This window comes from Haplochromis burtoni, unplaced genomic scaffold (assembly GCF_018398535.1).
Source record: "Haplochromis burtoni strain Fernald_Lab_line unplaced genomic scaffold, NCSU_Asbu1 Contig_428, whole genome shotgun sequence".
In the NCBI taxonomy this organism is placed as follows: domain Eukaryota; kingdom Metazoa; phylum Chordata; class Actinopteri; order Cichliformes; family Cichlidae; genus Haplochromis; species Haplochromis burtoni.
Genome location: NW_024582789.1, coordinates 376,121 through 383,154, shown reverse-complemented (window position 1 = coordinate 383,154; position 7,034 = coordinate 376,121). Strand labels below are relative to the sequence as shown.

Genomic DNA, 7,034 nt, shown 5'->3' with positions numbered 1-7,034 from the left:
ACCATGCCAAGAAGCACAACTAATAAAAATGGGGTCTTCTCGCCTTTCTGACGCTCTGCAGGTCTGGTCTGGTTCACCCCCTGGTTGGACGCCATCCAGACAGTAGACCTGCGCACCATGTTCTTTAATATCTGGCCACAAGAGGTCAGCAGCATCCTGTGATCACTGAAAGCTGGCACGCACTGACCGTTATTCCCATATAAGGATCACATCTGTGTCCACCTGGCCTGCTCAGAATCAGCTGCTTTTCTTTCACAATAACAGTCTGAAGTTATTTGTTTCTGCACACTGATGTTTCCTCACCTCTCCCTGCCTTCTGCTGTCACCAGGTCTTGACTGTGGATGCAGTGCTGTTGTGTTTTTCTCCCTTCATGTGGGTGATGCATGTTGTAAACGGCCCCCAGGCCGTGTTCTTGTTGGCCCAGACGGTTCCTGGTGCAGCTTTCACATTTATCCAGACTTGGGACCGGATGGATCTTCTGATACATCGATGCTGGGTTTGTATTTCCTCCTGGTTTGTTGCACTTTGCACCTCATATCATCACAAAGGTGTGCAGCTGAGTTTAGGGTGATTTCAGGAAGAGTTTACCTGCGAGTGCCATCTTTATTTTTCTTAAGTCTGCTGTCAGGTATAAGAAACATACGTTTTGTAAATACAACCTGCTGTGCCTAATTTGTCCTGCAGATGGCACTGTGCCTCGAATTCAAATTGTGGGGAGTTCAGATGGAGCGGGTGGAGCTCAAAGCCCTGACACCCCCTGTTGATCTGCAGCGCTGCATGGCTTCAGAAGCCGTATCACAAACACGTGGAGACATCTATCCTTATATACATATACAGCCTCACTGAGGCTAATTTAACAGAAATACACAAAGTATACAGACATGAAGTTCAGATACACACCTGTGTGACGAATTAAAGGAAAAGCTATTATCACCTTCAGTGTACCCTGAACCTTAAAGTTGAAAAAAAAGAAGTTAAAATTTGTTCTTTATATTTACTGGTTTGTTTTTATGTTTTTAAAGTAAAACAAAAACATTTTAATGATTTTTTTTCTTCTAGATTTTCTTTTATGTTCACATTTTTGTGCGTATTTTTTTTAAAAATCCCGTCTCACCCCTGCAGGGTTGTCTTTATCCTTCAAGCTCGGGTCCTCTACCAGAGGCCTGGGAGCTCGAGGGTCCTGTACAGTATCTTAGTCTGTTCCCAGGACTGCGCTCTTTCGGACAGAAATCTCAGATGTTGTTCCCGGGATCTGCTGGAGCCACTCGCCGAGCTTGGGGGTCACTGCATCGAGCGCTCCGATTACCTCTGGGTCACCCTCCAATTCTTCTCCAGCTCTTCTCTGAGCCCTTGGTATTTTCCAGCTTCTCGTGTTCCTTCTTCCTGATATTGCTGTCATTCGGAACCGCTACATCGATCACTACGGCCGTCTTCTTCTGTTTGTCTACCACCACTATGTCCGGTTGGTTAGCCACCACCATTTTGTCCGTCTGTATCTGGAAGTCCCACAGGATCTTAGCTCGGTCATTCTCCACCACCCTTGGGGGCATCTCCCATTTTGACCTCGGGACTTCCAGGTTATACTCGGCACAGATGTTCCTGTACACTATGCCGGCCACTTGGTTATGGCGTTCCATGTATGCCTTGCCTGCTAGCATCTTGCACCCTGCTGTTATGTGCTGGATTGTCTCTGGGGCATCTTTACACAGCCTGCACCTGGGGTCTTGCCTGGTGTGATAGACCCCAGCCTCTATGGATCTTGTGCTCAGAGCTTGTTCTTGTGCTGCCATGATTAGTGCCTCTGTGCTGTCTTTCAGTCCAGCTTTGTCCAGCCACTGGTAGGATTTCTGGATATCAGCCACCTCCTCTATCTGCCGGTGGTACATACCGTGCAGGGGCCTGTCCTTCCATGATGGTTCCTCGTCTCCCTCCTCTTTCTTGGGTTTCTGCTGCCTGAGGTATTCACTGAGCACTCGGTCTAGTTGGGGCCATCCTTCTGATGTACTCATGGATGTTCATTGCCTCATCCTGGACCGTGGTGCTGACACTCACTAGTCCTCGGCCTCCTTCCTTCCTCTTAGCGTACAGCCTCAGAGTGCTGGAGCTGGGGTGAAACCCTCCATGCACGGTCAGGAGCTTTCCGGTCTTGATGTCAGTGGCTTCTATCTCCTCCTTCTTCAGCTTATTATCCCAGTCGGGTACCTGATCACGGCCAGGGCGTAGGTGTTGATAGCCCGGATGTTCTTGTTCTTCCATTCAGCTGACTCCTCAGGACTTGCCTGACTCTCTGCAGGTACTTGGCGGTTGCAGCTTTGCAAGTAGCTTCTTCCGATGTGCCTGTGGGATTCCCAGGTACTTGTAGCCATCCTCAATGTCTGTAGAGCTGCATCCACATCATCTAGCAGATCCTCAGAGGATATTTCACTTGTAACCAGCTACAGAGGGTCCAGGTTTCAAGCTTTGCCGTGATCCTATCTTTCAGGTCAGTTCCTCTTGCACTCAATGATCCTTCTTCATTCTTCTTCGTTACAAGCATGTTTTATTTAGTTTTACTTTATTATTTAGATTTTTTATTTATTGGTGTTATAAAATCTTACATATATCAGGTTTAATAGTTTTACTGTTTCCATTTAAAATGACATTCACTTTTTCAGGCTCTTTGAAGCACACATGTAAATTTTTTTGGTTTTATTGTGATCTGCAATTTAAACAAGTTGTACTAATAAAGTTACAATAATATGTCCTGTGATCTTAACATGTCTGTATCTGCCCGCTCTTTCTGTTTGAGGTGATTGCAGCCAATGGGGAAGTGTCAGTATCCCACGCTTTGGTGAAGGCGGCGTCGACATGTGAAGGAAACACGGTGGCGTTACAGCTGAGATTCCTGCAGTCACTGCTGTCCATGAAGAGCAGCGCGCGGTCCGTCGCGGTCTCCCCCATCCCTACAGAACTCCCGGATGTCGCCGTTTCCTCGCTGCCTCAGCTCCTCACAAACATCAAAACTCTGCAGCTACTTTCTGGAAAAATAAAAAAGTTTACGTTTAAACCAGAATGTGAAAGAGAAAGAACCCAAAGGAACAAACCTGTCTGAGCATTCAGCGCTCTCACTGTTGCACTAACTGTAAAGTGTAAACAAGTGATGTCACACCCAGTGTTTGTATTTGTGGTATGTCTGAATTTTTGTTCCCGCCAAGCACCACGTCACTTTGGACCGCTGTGTTAATGTACTGCATGAAGCATAAAACTTTTCCTCTGTTTTATTCAGAGCTTCATCTTCAGACTTTGTCGGAAAGTCATCTATGATAAAGCCATATAAGCATGTTACTGTTTATTACACTCATTTCAATTGATTTGTTGCCACTAAGACATTTGAGTGTTTTTCTTTTTCTGCTTGACCCAAGATGACAATGAAACACCCTGGAGACAGAAAGGAATATCCAGAGGAAGTAAAGCTCTGGTCTCTGGATCACTCACAGTCTCAAACAGTCTGCTTTGATGGCGTGTAGCATAACATCCTGGAGTGGAGGCAGGCTAGCAGTCTGTGTCCTCCACCATTGTTCAGATATTTACCCGTTTCTGCCCAAGTACCCGCTGGATGAAGCAGCCCAATCCGTCAGGATGGATCCCATCCTGACATCAGCCAAAATCTGTGCCTCGGTAAATCACAGCTGATTTGGCAGCACTAAGGCAATTTAACAATATTATGCAAGTTGGTTTTAATGAAGTTGATCATAGTTTTAAAAGCAAACAGGTTCAGGTTCTGCCTCACTTCATTGCTGCAGCTCAAGCCGTCAAGATGTTATGACACCGGCTCAGATTTGGCGAGGGAATCTCCCGTGCTCACGGTGCCAGAGAACGGATCCACGATGAGACATCCCATTACCGTTACATAATACTCTAACAGCGACATGAATATGCCCCGGTTCAGCGGTTACGATGTGATAATCTGAGCAGGAGCCACAGATTAGCTGAAGATTCCAATAATAGAACATCCAGCTCCTTCGAGTCACCCTGCCTTCAGATTATAAAGCCAGTATTATTATTCTGAACATGCTACCAAAGTATAAACCTGGGGTACTTTGAATTTACTTCACAAATTCCATTATATGTTCTTTTCCACACAGTAACACTGCACATTTTATAGATGTTTAATTAGTACTTATAGGGGACATTAAAAACTGAAACTTTAAAATCTAGAAAATAAGATTTGTTTTAATTTAAAAATTAATATTTTTAATTGATTATATTAAGTAATAATTATTAGACCTCACCGTGAATCGCTACCTTATCGTGGTGGAGGGGTTTGTGTGTCCCAGGGATCCCAGGGGATATGTTGTCTGGGGGCTTTTGCCCCCTGGTAGGGTCTCCCATGGCAAATTGGTCCTGGGTGAGGGACCAGACAAAGAGCGATTCAGAAGACCCATATGAAGAGAACATCGAGGGAACATTTACCCTGCCCGGGATAGGGTTACCGGGGCCCTGCCCTGGAGCCAGGCCTGGGGAGGGTGCCCGAGGGCGAGTGTCTGGTGGCCGGGCCTTAGTCGGGTCACAAGCAGCTTTACAGGAGACCTTGTCTTCCTGATAAACTTGATTTTAATTTCAGTCTTTCTTAGGCTTCCAGACTCTGACAAATAGATGAAAGAAAGGAGCTTAAATCAACAGAAAAAATAAAATAAATAATGATAAATTCTAAAAAAGCAGCTTTAGGAAGCAATATAGCTCAAAATCAATAAATTAAAATGAAAAATGAAAAATAATTTACTAAATATAGTATAAAAATGCCAGCTAACATTAGCGGGCAGTGCATACTTACCACATATGTTAACAGTCATATGGTTTGAGAAACAGACCAAAGAGCCTCACCAGGTGCTCATGCAAACTTAAAAGAATCTCCAAAGTATCTGAACACAAACAGACATAACATAACATTTGAAGCATAATCAAATAAAACAATAAAAACTCCCTAACACATTATAATAATAATAATAATGGATTGGATTTATATAGCGCTTTGTCAAGGCACCCAAAGCGCTTTACAATACCACTATTGAATTTAGACTGAATTACATGAATCTGAGACTTCACAGAAATATCTTCTCTGTGTGATAACTGACCGCTGAGGCTGCGTTAAGCCGTTTACTAGTGAAGAAATCCTGAAGCCTGCTCGCTCATCGCTGATTTTATAATCTCTCTGACCAGATCCTCTTCAGCCTCTTTGCCTTGTCAAGTCAGGTGACCGATGAGATAAGCTCTTTAACTCATCAGAACATCGTGACCCCACAGGGACCTTTTTACCTGGGTGCTCACCAGCCAATCAGTGCTCAGTCTGGTCTGCAGAGACCCCCTAAAAGACCCACAGTGAATGGATGGAACACACACACACACACACACACACACACACACACACACAGGCTCTGCTAACATTTATATGAAAAGCTTGCAGGATTTAATCAGGGAAGACAAACTTGCAGAGAATGAAAGCTCAATAAAACAGAATTATTTTGATTTTTCTATCTGATGCAGCTGCATGAAAGCAAAGTGGTCACACTGCTGCCTCACAGCAAGAAGGTTCTGGGTTTGATTCCAGGATCTTTTTTGTGTTTGCATGCTCTCTCTAAGTACTCTGGCTTCCTCCCACAGTCCATAGACATGCACGTGAGGTCAACTGGAGATTATAAATTGGCTGTAGGAGGGAATGTGAGCGTGAATGTTGGATGGAAGGTTGTTGAAGCAGTGGAGACTTTTAAAAACTCAAACAAAGACGTTAAACAACTTAATCGAGTAGCACACAAGTTGGTTTTTTTGTTTTTGATGTCACAGTTAAGAAGCTACAGAGTAGTGACATCATCAGGGTTGTGGGCCGGACTGACTTAGACACAAACTAAATAGAAACAACACACACTCTTTATTGTATATATGCAGCTTTTCTCACATAAAATGTACTTTGCAGGCCGCACAGGTACATTTTTAGGGTTTACTATTGGACGATCCCAAATCTCTTATTCTGAAAATTCAGCCACTGCAAACCAGTGTGTCGTTTCAACACCACTGTTTGACAGACTGACTGCAGCTGAGGATGGAAGTCTTTGTTCTGCAGCAGACGTGCTTCAGTCAAACCAGACGCTGCAGCAGGTGGAGAACCATGCAGCTCATCGAGACTGCAGGACAGAGACCAGCAGTGCAGACTGAGGGCACAAACCATGTACAGAATAACTGATTTTTGTAGGTTTTTCAGTTCTACTTTTAGAACATCGGTGGTCTGAGGCTAAATTGTGCCCATCTGCGGTTTCGATTGAACCCCCCCTCGCCTTTGTTTCGACCATCAGTAACTTTGCGTAGGTGAGTGAAATGGTTTCAGTGTTCGAACAATAACTGCAAGAGGCAAAGAAAGATTAGAAACTCTCTGAATTTACTTTTGAAATTCAAGTTACAAATAGTTTTATTTCCTGGTTTTGTTTTTCTTATTATTTTTACCTGCACTCCCGACTCTGATAAGATGTTTGACATCTGTGCAGCTAAGGCACCAGATGCATATGCAGTAGGTTAGAACACACTCAATGGTGTCTCTGTAGAAAGACACCAGCAGTCTCTGTGTGAATTTATTCCTCCCGAGAAATCTCAGGAAGTCTCTGTTGGGCCTTTTTCAGCAGCTCGGAGGTGTTCGCACTCCAGGAAAGGTTCTCCTCTGTGTTGACTCCCAGGAAGCTTGTCACCTTTTCTACACAGAATTATCCAAACATGGCATCGATCGGTGGGACACTGAGCTGCTGCAACTACGTGCGCAGCCATCTTGCAAAACCTGTTTGCAGTTCTGAAAGGGCAAGTACAGAGCAAATCTGTACGATTTTTCTTTCATGACTGAAATCTCGTGGTGCCAGTAAAATTGTGAATGTAACCCTTGCTTAGATTAGAAACAGTTTAATTAAACTCTCTACGCATACTGCATGCATTTAAACAGTAAAGCAGGCTCCTGTTTCCACCACTAATTGCATGATTTTAGCTCTGACGTTACTGTAGCTCTCTGCTTCTGCCT

General features: G+C 44.2%; 1 long non-coding RNA gene across 1 annotated transcript; it reads right to left on the bottom strand.

Moving 5' to 3' along the window:
• Window positions 1-4,307: 4,307 nt before the first annotated feature.
• Window positions 4,308-5,340, bottom strand: LOC102296655. Its single transcript, XR_317242.3, has 3 exons — window positions 5,116-5,340; window positions 4,815-4,902; window positions 4,308-4,625 (listed from the first exon to the last, which is right to left on the bottom strand). It is a non-coding gene; the product is annotated as an uncharacterized LOC102296655 (long non-coding RNA).
• Between the last annotated feature and the right edge of the window lie 1,694 nt (window positions 5,341-7,034).